We start from the raw sequence: 16,714 nt of genomic DNA on the forward strand, positions 1-16,714 counted from the left end.
GAGGCTTCCGGGCCTCTTGAAAGGAGGCTCCGGGACCTCTGGAAAGGAGGCTTCCGGGCCTCTTGAGAGGAGGCTTCGGGCCTCTTGAAAGGAGGCTTCCGGGCCTCTTGAAAGGAGGCTTCGGACCTCTTGAAAGGAGGCTTCGGGCCTCTTGAAAGGAGGCTTCGGGCCTCTTGAAAGGAGGCTTCCGGGCCTCTTGAAAGGAGGCTTCCGGGCCTCTTGAAAGGAGGCTTCCGGGCCTCTTGAAAGGAGGCTTCCGGGCCTCTTGAAGGAGGCTTCCGGGCCTCTTGAAAGGAGGCTTCCGGGCCTCTTGAAAGGAGGCTTCCGGGCCTCTTGAAAGGAGGCTTCCGGGCCTCTTGAAAGGAGGCTTCCGGGCCTCTTGAAAGGAGGCTTCCGGGCCTCTTGAAAGGAGGCTTCGCGGCCTCGTGAAAGGAGGCTTTCGCGCCTCTTGAAAGGAGGCTTCCGGGCCTCTTGAAAGGAGGCTTCCGGGCCTCTTGAAAGGAGGCTTCCGGGCCTCTTGAAAGGAGGCTTCCGGGCCTCTTGAAAGGAGGCTTCCGGGCCTCTTGAAAGGAGGCTTTCGGGCCTCAATTCCGGTATTGAATTTCTTCAAAATTAAATACTATTTCACGTTAGAAAACTTCGAGTGTAAATTTCAAAGGATTTGCCGTTGAAGTCCAAAAAATGCTCGTAGAAATAAAAATTTCGAACGGATAAGAGTCCTTTGGCGGCACGGCAAATGCTTGGTAAAGCGTACCATTAGTACTTCGCGTACCTGAAGGAATAAAATAGACCCCATCTCGCGGTAGTCAGACTGTTACCCAGCAACTCCTATCCCTACCTCCTCGTGGTGCTGGCCGGGATACAAGCAACCTTAGGGAAGATCGGGTAACCAACCCCGGTGGGAACTATGGTCGTATGCTGACAGGGAAGGGGGGGGTTGCTCCTCTCCGGAGGTGCAAATCTTATTGAGCGTCTGTTCTCCATGTCAGGATCGGCTCACAACAGCGTCTATTCTCCATGTTAGGGGCAGCTGATCATCGTCCGAGTGCCAGCGAGGGACTCTAAGTGAAACTGTGCTCCATGGTCCACAAGAACAAAGGAGGAATGGTCCTCCGGAAATTTAGGGGGTCTGGTGTCAGGCCCTGCAAGCCAGCCAAAAAAAACTCACGCAACGAACAATCAACAAGAGAGTACGGACCGGAACCATCGGCAAAGACCACGGCGTCGAAAAGGGACTAGCGATTGGAAACTCGGTTCGTGGAACTGCAAATCTTCATCGGGAGCACACGCATACTTGCCGATGTACTCAAGGACCGTGGATTCGGCATCGTAGCGCTGCAGGAGGTTTGTTGGATCAATGGTGCGAACGTTTAGAGGTAATCATACCATCTACCAGAGCTGCGGCAACACACACGAGCTGGGAACAGCTTTCATAGTGATGGGCGATATGCAAAGGCGCGTGATCGGGTGGTGGCCGATCAACGAGAGAATGTGCACTGTGACTGATAGATTTCGCCGCCTCCAAGAATATGGCCATTCGCAGCAGCTACTTCCAACACAGCCTTCCGTATCGATACACCTGGAGATCACCACTGCAGACAGAATCACAAATCGACCACGTTCTGATTGATGGACGGCACTTCTCCGACATTATCGACGTCAGGACATATCGTGGCGCTAACATTGACTCTGACCACTATCTGGTGATGGTTAAACTGCGCCCAAAACTATCCGTCACCAACAATGTTCGGTACCGACGACCGCCGCGGTACGACCTAGAGCGACTGAAGCAACCTGATGTCGCTACTGCATACGCGCAGCATCTCGAGGCAGCGTTGCCGGAAGAGGGTGAGCTCGATGGGGCCCCTCTTGAGGACTGCTGGAATACAGTTGACGATGGAAGCCAACCAGCCCCCACCTTGAGGGAAGTTAAGGATGCCATCCAACAGCTAAAGACCAATAAATCAGCTGGTAAGGATGGTATCGGAGCTGAGCTCATCAAGATGGACCCGGAAAAGCTAGCCACTTGCCTGCACAAATTGATAGTCAGAATCTGGGAAACTGAACAGCTACCGGAGGAGTGGAAGGAAGGGGTTATATGCCCCATTTACAAGAAAGGCGACAAGCTGGAGTGTGAAAACTTTCGAGCGATCATCATCCTTAATGCCGCCTACAAAGTGATATCCCAGATCATCTTCCGTCGTCTGTCACCATTAGTGAATGAGTTCGTGGGAAGTTATCAAGCCGGCTTCGTTGACGGCCGCTTGACAACGGACCAGATCATTACTGTACGGCAAATCCTTCAAAAATGCCGTGAATACCAGGTCCCAACGCATCATCTGTTCGTTGATTTCAAGGCGACATACGACAGTATAGACCGCGTAGATCTATGGAAAATTATGGACGAGAATAGCTTCCCTGGGAAGCTTACCAGACTGATCAAAGCAACGGTGGATGGTGTGCAAAACTGTGTGAAGATTTCGGGCGAACACTCCAGTTCGTTCGAATCGCGCCGGGGACTAAGACAAGGTGATGGACTTTCGTGCCTGTTGTTCAACATTGCGCTAGAAGGTGTCATGCGGAGAGCCGGGTGTAACAGACGGGGTACGATTTTCAATAGATCCAGTCAATTTATTTGTTTCGCGGATGACATGGACATTGTCGGCCGAACATTTGCAAAGGTGGCAGAACTGTACACCCGCCTGAAACGTGAAGCAGCAAAAGTTGGACTGGTGGTGAATGCGTCAAAGACAAAGTGCATGCTTGTGGGCGGAACCGAGCGCGACAGAGCCCGCCTGGGAAGCAGTGTTACGATAGACGAGGATACCTTCGAGGTGGTCGAGGAATTCGTCTACCTCGGATCCTCGGAGCTAACGGCTGATAACAATGTCAGTCGTGAAATACGAAGGCGCATCATCTGTGTAAGTCGGACCTACTACGGGCTCCAGAAGAAACTGCGGTCAAAAAAGATTCGCCACCGCACCAAATGTGTCATGTACAAGACGTTAATAAGACCGGTAGTCCTCTACGGACATGAAACATGGACAATGCTCGAGGAGAACTTGCAAGCACTCGGAGTATTCGAGAAACGGGTGCTTAGGACCATCTTTGGCGGTGTGCAAGAAGACGGTGTGTGGCGGCGAAGAATGAACCATGAGCTCGCCAAACTCTACGGCGAACCCAGTATCCAGAAGGTAGCTAAAGCCGGAAGGGTACGATGGGCAGGACATGTTGCAAGAATGCCGAACAGCAACCCTGCAAAGATGGTGTTCGCTTCCGATCCGGCAGGTACGAGACGACGTGGCGCGAGTTAACGGCGTTGCCAGCCGGACTTGGTCAAATTCCATTCCCGGCGCAACCGACGTCAGCAGCATGGGTCAACCGGCAACAGAACAGGCGATGCACCATCAGCAGTTCGATCGATTGGCAACAAGGGCAACCGATTGGACTTGGCACCCGGCAGCACAAGGCGCTGAGCATGCAGAAAGTGAAGTGTGGCATTCAGATAGCAAAATAAAGTTAGTCTTAATTAGTGTAGTAACGAGTGCGGTTCTTTTTTAAAAAGTAATCCCCGTCCCGGAATCGCGAACTGGCGCCCGAATAGGGACCTTCCGAAGTGGAAATAGTATAAAGTTCCGCGGTTAAAATCGTAAAAAAAGTGTTAGTGCAGAAAATCCTAAAAAGTGGAATATCACAAATATTCCCAGCAATTGGTTCAAGGAGCCAAGCCTATCACAAACGGGTCCCACGAGCCCCACCGCAGACTAAAGCAGAGATCAGGACACCGTAGCCAACCGGCTCAATCGTCATCAGGGCCCCCAGTAGCAGCTGCAAACAGGACAACCCCGAAGTGACTGCCTGGTTTCTCTCCACCGGGAGAAGGTTCCGACATCAACTCAAAAAGTCCAATGAAGACGTTGGCAATCCTTATGTGAGTACCAAAAAACTTTTTTATAAATTTTTTAAACGGTTAAATTTTGAAATATAAAATTTTGTGATTTTGTGATTTTGTGTGTGATTTTGGTTAAAAAAGTGTTTTTAGAAAAAGTCATATAGTGAAGTTTTAGAGTTTTGAAAAAAGAGGTTATCAGAATGAATCCTGGAACTCCCTCTACCCCTGCTGTTGCTCCAATGAGTACACAACAATTTTTAGACCTAGGAAAAGTGCCGGACGTTGTCCGAGATTTGAAAACCTTTTATGGTGATCCAACCAGACTTGTTGACTGGTTATCCGATGCCGAATCGCTTCTAGATACTTATAAGAAAAACGGCGCTACCGCTGTCCAACAAAGTGTCCTAGAAAGGATCATACGTAGAAAAGTTGAGGGAGAAGCAGCGGACGTACTCAACGCTAATAATGTGTATTTTGATTGGGAAGAAGTTAAAACAACCCTAATCCTTTATTACAAGGATCAAAGGGATATTAAAACGTTGGATTTCCAACTAACATCGATAAAGAAATCCACCGACGAGACATTGAACACTTATTATAGTAGAGTAAACGAGCTATTGTCGTTAATGATTGCTCAAATACAAACCGACCCCAAAATGAAATTAAACGCCGCCGTTCATGTAGATTATTTCCGTGATAAAGCACTGGACGCTTTTATCAGAGGTTTAGACAAACCATTGAGTGTCTTACTAAAGAGTACTAAACCTCAATCTCTAGGACAAGCATATAACTTTTGTATTGAATATTTAAACATGGATATAAGGTCAGCTCCTTTCAGGAACGAATTTGGTGGACAATCAGCTCCCAAACCACGAGATCCACCAAAGGTCCCTGTCAGATCACACATTCCACAGCCTAGATTATTTGCTCAACCTCCTTTGCCACCTAGAAAACCATTTGTTAATCCATTTTATAACTTTGCACCACCACAAAGGCCATTCCAACCAAACCCGTTCAGATCCGTTCCTCAAAGTAATCCGTTTAATGCAAAACCACAATACAATCCCTTTAGTCCAAATCCATTCCGAAATAATACACCTTCTAAGCCAGAACCGATGGAAGTTGACACCAGTCAACAAACCAGACATTTAAATTATGGAAATCGGCCAGCGATGAATATGAAGCGACCACATCCACCATCACAGCAATTCCAAACTTTCAAGAGGCAAGCTCACCCACTTGAAGGCATATACCCACATTCCGAAGGCTATGACTACGGTTACACCGATGGATACGATTACGGCTATGTCGATGACCCGTACGGGAACGAAGCTTCCTACGACCATACATATGAACAACCTATCCAACACATATATGAAGAAACAGGAGAACCCTCTGAAATAACTCCACCATCAACAAGTAACTCCCAATCTGACGAAGCAAATTTTTTAGAATGGCTCCCGAGTTGGTAATACCAACTATGCCGTATATAAATTTGAAAACTAATATAGGCGAATTCCCATTTTTGATCGATACAGGTGCAAACATCAATCTCATCCATCCTATGCTAGCCAACAATTACACACTTAGGAAACCGTATTATTTCGAAGCTAACAATATCGCAAGTGCCAATGGAAAGTTCAAGGCTAATAAAGCAATTGACATAAACTTTTTCCACCCTAAAATAGATCACTGTGCCCAATTTCTCCTCCATGATTTCCACCCATTCTTTCATGGGATTATTGGAACTGGCATATTAAATGCCCTTAATGCAAGAATTGATCTGGGTAGCAATACGTTGCAATTAAAAAAGGGAAATGATTTTCTGAACGTCTCACTTCTACAATATTCCCCCCAGCAAACAGTAACGAAGGCATCAAATAACATTATTCACCATACCGTGCCCCACGAAGCTCAAACGGCTTGTCAAACAAGCCAAACTGAGCATGCATACCGAACGTCTCATCTTTCACCAGACGAGAAAACACAGCTGTTAAGAGTGTTGAACCGGTATGAGGAAGTATTCCATAAACCTGATGCGAAATTGACATGTAGTACAGTCGTTGAATGCACGATTAATACTATAGACGAAATACCCATTCACCAAAAAGTATACCCCTATCCTGCCGCATATGCTGCAGAGGTGAATAAACAGGTTGATAAACTTCTGCAAGATGGCATCATAAGACCATCACGATCCGCATGGACGTCTCCAGTGTGGATCGTTCCCAAAAAATCCGACGCTTCCGGAGAAAAAAAGTTTCGAATGGTAGTGGACTACCGCAAGCTTAACGAAAAAACTATTTCGGACAGGTATCCAATGCCTGAAATAAATTATGTCATTGACCAATTGAAAGGTCAACAGTATTTTATCACTCTCGATTTAGCTTCTGGTTTTCACCAGATAAGAATGAAAGAGAGCGACGTCGAGAAAACTGCATTCTCGATCAACAACGGCAAATACGAGTTCACTCGAATGCCGTTTGGTCTTAAAAATGCCCCCGCAATATTCCAACGAGCGATCGATGACGTATTGAGAGAACATATTGGGAAAATATGTTACGTCTACATTGATGACGTAATTATTTTCGGAAAGACACTCGGAGAGACCCTTAAAAATCTCGAAACAATTTTGAAGGCGTTAAACGATGCCAATTTGAAAATTCAATTAGACAAGTCAGAATTCCTTCGCAATGAAATCGAATTCCTTGGCTATGTGATTACCTCCGGCGGTATTAAACCGAACATTAAAAAAATTGAAGCGATTGAAAACTATCCGGAACCCTCAACTATCAAAGAGCTTAGATCATTCCTGGGAATGATGGGCTATTACAGGCGGTTCGTAAAGGATTTTGCAAAAATTGCGAAACCCCTTACAAGCCTTCTGAGAGGGGAGGGATGCACGTCGAATAAAAAGGTGAATTTAAACGAATCGGAAAAATCTTGCTTTCGGAAGATGAAAAGTATTTTATCTTCATCGGACATTTTGATCTACCCTGATTATAGCAAAGCATTCATACTCACGACAGACGCATCGGACTATGCCATCGGAGCTGTCTTGTCGCAAGGCGAAATGGGTAAAGATAAACCCATTCATTTTGCTTCAAGAACTCTCTCGAAGTCAGAGGAAGGCTTCTCTGTGCCAGAGAAAGAAATGTTAGCTATTTATTGGGCCTTGCAAACATTTAGAAATTATTTATATGGATGTAAATTCAAAATTCTCACTGATCACCAACCCTTAACATTTTCTCTCTCCGCCAAAAATACCAATGCGAAACTGAAACGTTGGAAAGCATATCTCGAAGAACATGACTACACAGATAGAAAAATCCACTGAAATTTACGCTAAAAATCATGCACATAAATGGAACGCCATTATTAGCGTAATTCCATACGGGATATATCCTAAATGTATACAATATTTGACGTGAAACGTCAATATTGCATACAAGTTGTAAGCAATCTTGTTAGGAAGAGGACCATTTCAGCGTAGAACAGCGTAAATTACCGCATGTCAAGTTTTACGCGCTGTTTATTTTTCATTATTATTTTCTGTGTATTCTATTGAATATAAACCTGGCAAAAGCAACGTAGTTGCGGATGCTCTCAGCCGGATAGTCTGTTCAATGACCGCTACACAACATTCAGCCGAGAACAGCGATCATTTCTACATCAAATCGACTGAATCCCCTATAAATGTCTTTCGACATCAATTAATTCTGAAACAAGGACCTAGTCAGATCACTACGGAAAAGCTATTTGAGAAATTTACAAGAATAATAGTGTTCATACCTGAAATTAACGAACCCTCTCTTTTACAGGTTTTAAAAAGCCACCTTGATCCAAGCAAGCTTAACGGAATTTTAACGACCGAACATATTATGGGAACATTGCAAGAAGTGTATAAAAAACACTTCGGAAATCAAAAATCTTTAAAAATCCGTTTCGCCCAATATCAACTACAGGACATTCAACAGGAAGATGAGCAATGGGAAGTCATACGTAAAGAGCACCACCGCGCCCACAGAGGTGCAGAAGAAAATAAATTGCAGATTTTAAGGAAGTTTTATTTTCCAAAACTTTCTCAAAAACTGCACGATTTTGTTACGAACTGTCAAATCTGTCATGAGAACAAATATGACAGAAATCCAATACATTTTCCTATCCAAAAAACTCCCATACCTACTCAACCTTTTCAAATCGCTCACATTGACATTCTTTTCATGGACAATCTCCAATACTTAACTTATGTCGATAAATTCTCAAAATATGCCCAAGTTCGTCAAATCGAATCTAGAGCTGCTATAGACCTTATCCCGGCAGTTAAAGAAGTGTTATCGAAATTCAAATTCCCGGAAACATTGGTAATGGACCAAGAGAAAGCATTTATGACCGGAGAACAAAATTACACCCTATATTGTAGCTACGGGTCGTAGCGAAATGAATGGAATCGTAGAACGTTTCCATTCCACCGTTTTGGAAATTTATCGAATTACAAAGGCGGAAAACCCCGGAAAAAGCCCAGAACAAGTAATGGAGATCTCTGTCATAAAATACAACAACACTATCCACTCATCCACAAAACATACCCCATATGAAATAGTAATCCCCAGCTCCCAAAGCTCCCATATAATAGAAACGGTACAAATACAAAACCTATCGACAACCCAGACTAAAGATTTGAAACGACACAACAAAAAAACCAAACACACCACAATTGAGACAGGAATTGACGCATACGAAAAGACTAGACGTAGAGTAAAGACGACACCACGATACAAAAAGATACAAATAGCGAAGGTCAACAAAAGCACAATTAAAACAGCCGACGGCAGACGAGTTCATAAGAATGACATAAAAATCAGAAAAATATGACCACTGACTGGACCAACTACCTTTCATCTTTTCCAGACTTTCGACACTGCTGACTCAAGCATGGACACTACACTTGCAAAAACTCGACCAACCAATTTTCATCTTTGATCATGGCATCAGTAGGATCCAGTACCAATCATATCACTATGTCCATCATTTCAGTATCGAAATGTTAAAAACTCATATTGTAGACCTCAGGAATAGATTCGACGAAATTGAAAGCAATCAGTTCTCAGGAATTATATTACAGAAATTTGATGAAATTAATACTGCTTTAGGAAACATTCTACCCTCTAAAAGACAGAAAAGATGGGATGCCGTAGGTACCGTTTGGAAATTCATAGCCGGAACACCTGACGCGAATGATTTGAAATTAATTAATTCAAGTATCAATGACCTCATTTATAACAATAACAAACAAGTTAAAATTAATCGGGAAATGACTTTACAATTAAAGGAATCTGTATTTAAAACCAAAGAAGCCATTCAGTTGTTTAGATCAAAATCGTCAGAATTATATTCAATTAATATTCTTTTTAATCTTAAAAACTTATATGAAAAAATAGAAAACATAATTGACACAATCATGTTAGCTAAATTAGGAATTTTAAATGAGAAAATCTTGACCAAAAATGAGATAGAAATGTTTAGGAAGGATTTAGAAAAGGAAAATGTCACAATTCACTCATCATCAGAAGTCGTCAACTACGCCAAAACATCAATTGCCACGAACACCCAGGAGATCGTACTATTCATCAAGTTGCCCAAACTAGACTCCCGAATTTTCCGCAAAATCCACGTACACCCTATCTTTCATCATCAACAGCAAATTCATTCAACAAAGAAGTTTCTCCTGGTTCATCAAACTGAGAAGTTCGTCGTTAAGACAATAGAACCAACCATCTACCATATTGAAGATATCGAAGCAGCCGATTCCACCTGTATACCACGTCTCTTAGACGGTAAACCAGCTATGTGCAATTACACCTCAAACCCCGTACAACAGGAAGTTGTATCTCTTGACATGAATCATATACTTGTCAATACTGCAAACAATTTCACACTGTTATCTGACTGTACCGCAATCGAGAGGATTCTCTTTGGATCATACTTGATTCAATTCGAAAACTGTACAATTCGAATCAATAATGTTTCGTACACTAGCAAACCGAAAAACATAACTGGACAACCCATCAACCTTTCTCTAGATGGAATAACCATTACCAAAAATGGGGATGTACTAAATCTCAGTATGGAACATCTCCATAAACTTCAAGCAGAAACTCGAAAGGATTTGGATCTACTTCGTCTGACCAACAACAGCCTACACTTTCCACATTGGTCACTGTTCGGAGGAATAACCCTCCTCCCTATCATAATTGGTTTCGTTATTCTCTTCAGCATTTTCTCCCACAGAATAACTAACATAAAATTGGAAACCATACCAAGCATCAACGATCATCATACAATCCGGAACCTAGGAAGAACATCGAAAACTTCAAAACGTTTTCACTAAAGGGGACCATGCCCCTGGAGGGTCAACACTAAGAAGGGCGAGTTAACGGCGTTGCCAGCCGGACTTGGTCAAATTCCATTCCAGCGCAACCGACGTCAGCAGCATGGGTCAACCGGCAACAGAACAGGCGATGCACCATCAGCAGTTCGATCGATTGGCAACAAGGGCAACCGATTGGACTTGGCACCCGGCAGCACAAGGCGCTGAGCATGCAGAAAGTGAAGTGTGGCATTCAGATAGCAAAATAAAGTTAGTCTTAATTAGTGTAGTAACGAGTGCGGTTCTTTTTTAAAAAGTAATCCCCGTCCCGGAATCGCGAACTCGCGCAGCGAGCGAGATGGGCAGACCAGGTGCAGAACGACTTGGCGAGCGTGGGGCGTATTCGAGGATGGAGAGATGTGGCCTCGAACCGTGTATTGTGGCGTCAAATTGTTGATTCAGTGTTATCTGTTTAGATGTAGACTAAATAAATTAAATAAATGAAATGAAGAGTCCTTTGGCAGAAAACCAATTTTCCGAATGTCACAACAAAACAAACATTGGAGGTGAATAAAGCGTTTATATGACCAAAAATAGTTCTCTATAGCTTATACAGCTAAAATTGTTTGTTGGTAAGTTTGTTTTGCTCCAGAAACCATTTGGCTGAAGTCCATCAAATCTAAATTTTTTGGCTGAAAATGTCATTTGGTCAAACAGTTCCTTTGGCTGAAACAACAGTTGGCCGAATAGCTCGATTGGCTGAAATGGTCGTGTGGCAGAAAGGGTCATTTGGACAAGATGGTCATTCGGTCGAAGGTGTCGTTCTGGTAAATTGATCGTTTTTCCAAAAAAGTCGTTTAGCCGAATAGGTCATTTGGCAGGAAATGCCGTATGGCCGAAATGGTTGTTTTGCAGAAAGGATATTTTCGAGCCAAATGGAAAGAGCCAACCGACAATTTATAATACAAAACGGCATTTTTTTTTTCGGCCGTACGACCATTTTGGCCAAATGAACTGTTAAGGCAAACAACCTCTCGGTCAAATTACCAGTTCGAATGTGCCTTTCGATTACTTGTCGCTTTCGGCCAAATGTCATTTTCGATAAAACTATTTTCGACCTAATACCGTTTAGGAAAAACGTTATCTTTTCGCCGAAAGACTTTCGACCAGACGACAGGTAGGGTAATTTGGCCGAAAGGGTTTTGGCCAATTGTGTCATTTGGCTAATCTTTAGGCAAAATCCATCTAGTCGAAAGTATTATTTAGCCCATACCTCCAAAATGTCGTTCGTGCGACTGCCTATTTGGCCGAAAAAGTCATTTGGCAAGAAGGTTTCTTTCGTTTGGCAGAAATGCCATTTGGCCGAAAATGATCCGTAAAATAATTAACATTTGGCCTTTTCACCAAATGACATTTTCGATAAAATGGCCCTTTCTGTCGAACAACCATTTCTGCCAATCGACAGTTTTTACATATTCGGCCAAGCGATCATTTCAGCCAAACGACGTGCTAAATTGTTTTCGGTTGTATAACCGTTTTACTCAGAATTTCATATAAATTCCAAAGAATTTCCCAAAGAAATACCAAACAATATTCCTTGCAAACTCCAAAGAATTCTCAAAACTTTAAAGTAGTTGCCATGGAAAATCAGAAAATAATTTCCAAATGAATGATTTGGAGAATTTCGGGAGAAGTTCAACAGATTTTTTCAACAAAATTCAAGTTTTTCCGTTGAAATTACGAAAAAAAAATCCAAAAGTCTTCAAGAAACAAACGTAAAAAAATCCACGCTGATTCACGCCACAGGCAATTTTCAGACCGGCGCACACCTTGTGCGGTTTCAAAATTTAAACTTTATAATTTCCTCAGGAATTTTCTCAAAACTTGCAAGGTAAATTTAAAAAAAAAATCGTCGGAAACCTTTTTAAAATTCCACGGGATAGTAGCTGCCAAAATTTAAAATTATTTTAAGAAATAATTATAAATCTCCACGGTAATTTACTCGGCATTCTGACGGAATTGCTCATTTACAGCATACACGAAATTTCCCAACTTTTTACAGAAGAATTTCGAAATCGAATTTTTATTTTGATGCCAAATGTCTTAGAAAAGCATGAAACGTCGAGATCTGATTTGGGACTAGAAAGATTTTCGAAATTAATTTTTTTGTTTTTGATGCCAAATGTCTTAGAAATGCATGGTACGTTGAGTTCTGGTGTAATCTCGGAATTTGTTTTTCCTTAAGACTTAGAAAATTTTGGTGTCTTATAAAAAAATCGAAATCGATTTTTTTTTTGTAAAATGTCTTGGAAATGCATGAAACGTCGAAATGGGGTGTTACCCCTTAACATTTTTAGAAAGACATGTGGCATAAAAATATTCGGTTTCGATTTTTTTTAAGTCTCCAAAAGTTTCTAAATCCCAAAAAGACAATTACCCTCAAATTTTTTTTTTGAGATTACGCTCATTTTTGGTCGTAATGAAAAATACGCGCCAGATAGTCGCCTATGAAAAACATACCTCCAGGAAAAAAGCTACTTCGATATTTTTTTGAAATTTGGTCGCCACGCAGTACTTTCCGGCGGTGAATGCTTGGATAACACGTGCTATTTGTACTGCAGAGAAAATGTTCACATCTATGAGAGCCTTGGAAAATGATCACGAAAGTTGTCATTTTGTTGCAAGGCACAATATCAAAATTGGATAAGTTAGCGCAGACAACAGCTCGCCTACTTTTCACACCTTAAAAATTGTCAAATGATAATCCCAATCATTGTCATTTATGAATGATTCAGCTCCCACACACATAGGTTCAAATGATTAACGATGCACATACGAATTAATAAAAATTAAATCTTGGATCAAATGACAACAATTTTTGCTGCGAATGAATCTTCAAATATATACCTAAGCTAAAGGTTGACATTTTCACTCATTTATCACTTGCTCATAAAAATAAATGTCATAAAATATGTTTCTCGTTCTTTGTAGCACAATGAAAATTATGGTGAGGAAAACTTATTGTTGGAGAAAATCCTTGGGTAGAGCAGTACTCTCGAAAGGTTTTTGACAGCTTCCTTTTATAATTGTTATTGCAATGTCAACTCAAATTTCCCCGCTGGATGCAATCTCTTTTATGTGACGAATACAATTGAATGATTGCTATCAGGGAAGCAATTAGGTTGCCTCCACTACTACCAACACGCACGCACAACCGCCGTTCTCAGCATTCTCGTCACCGCCCATATTCCACAGGCAATGAGCAGCTGCAAAATTAGGATAAAACTTCATTTGTGGTTCGTGCTCCGTGGATAAAACTCAGGAATTAATTACAAAAGTTTCTCTACTGGCACCCACTTTGTAGCTTTTTTTTTGCTCAACCACTGACTTGCATTTTTCTTTCTGATCCTCTTGGCATACCACAAGCTGTCTTCTCTATGATTCATTGCGTGGGCAGCACCCGCAATTACAATAAGGTCCAACTTGTACCGAATCACGATTAGGAATCATCGTTCTTCGTTCCATTCTTTACTCGGATAAAGAAACAAGCTCAATGATTAATAATAAAATTCAGGCCTGTTCTGTTCACCCTCATGACCGTACATTACTTCTGTCATACTCCCAACAACCGAAGACGACAGGACGGCCAACCGAATGGGGCAGAGGGATATAAATGGTTGTTAGCTTGACCGGTCAGACGGTAGATTACGCATCGTAAACCTAATTACAACTAGCGGCAATGGTAGGAATCAAGCAGAAAACAATGCCTCAAGGATGTATGGCTGGCTCAGGAAGAGCTCCATTCGACAAAAACGGTGATACGTGGTTGTTTCGGTTAACTCCGAAACCTAAACCGAGTCTGAATTTGATTAGGTATTGTTGGGTTGGTTATCAGATTAAGGCTGTTCTTGAGACTACTTCATCAATCTTCGAGTGACTTTCGAAGCCATTGTGTACATTCGCCAAATAGGTCAAAAGAATATAAATTGGTGGCATTCCTGAAAATCGAGTGGAAAGTTCCATCACCGTTACCTGATGGGCATTGATGGACAGCCGCATTTCAGCATCTGAAATGAAAAAGAATTTCACTTAGATTAGATTCTGTGAAATATTATACCACGAATAGGTGTTAGGGGATAGTAGGGAAAGTTGTTATACTAATAGATGAACTTAAAACACATTTCGTATATGAACTAGTATTATTTTGAATAAGACTTGCTTTCATGTAAGGAACCCAATGAAACTATGAGACAAATTGTCTATTTTCAAACATCAAATGACATATCAATGTTAGAAACGACTTCCCTAACAGCAACGCATATAATTATAAATCAGTTTTGCGATAATTTTGGCTGATTCTACAAAATACGGTTTTAAATAAAAAATTAAAGTAATGACCACTTGGCCCTTTTCTAACCTACGACAATATTTTAACTATGCATTCCGTTGGAATCCCATTCTATCCCGTTTTCATTTCAGCCAAGGATTACAACAACACAAACCATCATCCCGTTTGCCGCTGCCCTCGGCCAGTTTGCTTGGCAAACGGAGTCTATGGTAGCGAAACCCATAAAAACCTCTGACAAGTAAAGCGAAATTCCATGTTATAACTATGTAGGTCTGACGCCGCGCATAACTTCCCAACATACCTTCCACATGATGTGGGTTGAGTTTGTTGGTTTTCGTTTGGCCCTTCTTCACTTCCTGTGACACCGGAGCAGCCAGAAGCAGCGGTTCCTTCCCATCGTCGATGTATCCCGTGGAAACCCACCGGGCTGACGAAGCGAACCCCAGTAGATAAACCTGTGCGGGTGTTCCGAGCAGCAGGATTATCGCAGCTAGAGAGGACTATCCGGATGAATTGGGTATAGTGAATATCTTACAAAAAATGTTAATTAATCCACCTAGAAGTGATGGAGGTGTTCGCATTTAATTTACACCTCTGTTTTAGAAATCCATCTAAAAGTGTCGAAAGCCTTGAAGTTGTTTGATACAAAGCCCAAACTTGCATATTTTCTAAGGGTATGCGATAACACTCTTTTTCCTAACGAAACGAAACGAAACGAAATTTAAAATGTCTGTGTTGATTCGGATCGAAACGAAACGAAATATAGATTTCTTTCGAGACTTCGAAACGATTCGAAATCAAGGTTCATTTAATTCGAAACTTTTCGAAACGAAACGAAATTGATTTTTTTTTCCGCGGTATTTGTATTGAATTGGTTTTCCATTATGTACGCAATTCTGATTTCATTTTTTCCAATCAAATAAAGGCTTTGTGACCAGAAGAGTTATAGTAACAGAAGAAGCAGTCTGTGGTAAATCGCCACATTCTCGCCGAATATACCATTGGCGATAAGACAATACCCCAGCATTTGTGCCGCTTTCAAAGGAATTCATCGTGGAGCGTATGTTCCCATATCTGATCAATTTTATATCAGTTCAATTTCATATCAGTTTTATATACTTAATATGAAAATAAAGAAATTGTGGGATTTTTCATATACGGATTCAAATTTCGCTTAAAACCTTAGTTCACTTAAGAATTATGCAGTGGCGTTTCCCTAACCTCAATCTACCTGTGCACTGGATTTAAATTTGAGGATTTGGTGCGCGAATTTCCGATTAGATTAAACGACTCTGATAATTTTATTTTCTATTTAGGCTGTCAAAATATCAAAATTTTCATTTTTTGTGTCAGTGCACAGGTAAAAAGTCAGGTTACGCGACGCCACTGGAATTATGTAATTATGCTGAAGCATACTTCATATTGTCTTGTCAGCGTGGTTTTACAGTATTGACTTAGTCAAAATTAGAAAATGAATGCTTAGATTTATTTTCTTATTTAGATACTCTATTAGGGGAAGTGCACCGGTTTTGGCCAACTTAGTGCCTAATTTGGCCAACCCTGGAAAATACATATTTTTCCAAAATAATCGACCAGTTGCAAGCAGCGTTGCGCCGTGAGGGATATATCTTTTGATGGAACTAATAAATCCCTCGCGAATTGCTTTATTTTTGGAGTTATGCGCAAAACTGGCCAAATTAGGAACATGGCCAAAACCGGTACAGTTCCCCTATGTATCCACATCTGCCAGGCGTATACGTAGTGTAACTGCCAGTGACGTCCGCCGTCTATGCAATGGACGTCCACACGTCCCAAACTAGCTCCCCGTTGGGGTTCTCAGGATTACCTTTACTTGCTCAAGGGATACACGACGGAATAGCGAAGAGAAGTGGACAATTCAACGAGAGTTCGACGCAATTGCATGCACATAGGGATTGCGTTTGGAAAGAACCGAAGGTTTAAAGATACATTTTTAATTATATTTTATTTTTCATTTGATATTCCTGGGTTTTGGATTAGTGGGAGGAAAGGAAGGGTTCCGCCCTTTCAAAGTTGGTCGACATTGTCATGCTCAGGTGTTTTGACATACAACGGGGTTTGAAGG

The 16,714-nt window shown here is 41.8% G+C and overlaps 1 protein-coding gene across 1 annotated transcript in view; it reads right to left on the reverse strand.

Annotated features, from left to right (window-relative positions):
* LOC134211100 (potassium voltage-gated channel protein Shal) overlaps nucleotides 1–16,714 on the reverse strand; it is a 641,586-nt gene that overhangs the window by 455,874 nt on the left and 168,998 nt on the right. Inside the window, exon 3 of the mRNA XM_062687713.1 lies at nucleotides 14,295–14,329. The gene's annotated coding sequence lies outside the window, so the exon portion shown is untranslated. The remainder of the gene's footprint in view (nucleotides 1–14,294; nucleotides 14,330–16,714) is intronic.

This window comes from Armigeres subalbatus, chromosome 2, assembly GCF_024139115.2.
Source record: "Armigeres subalbatus isolate Guangzhou_Male chromosome 2, GZ_Asu_2, whole genome shotgun sequence".
Taxonomy (NCBI): Eukaryota; Metazoa; Arthropoda; class Insecta; order Diptera; family Culicidae; genus Armigeres; species Armigeres subalbatus.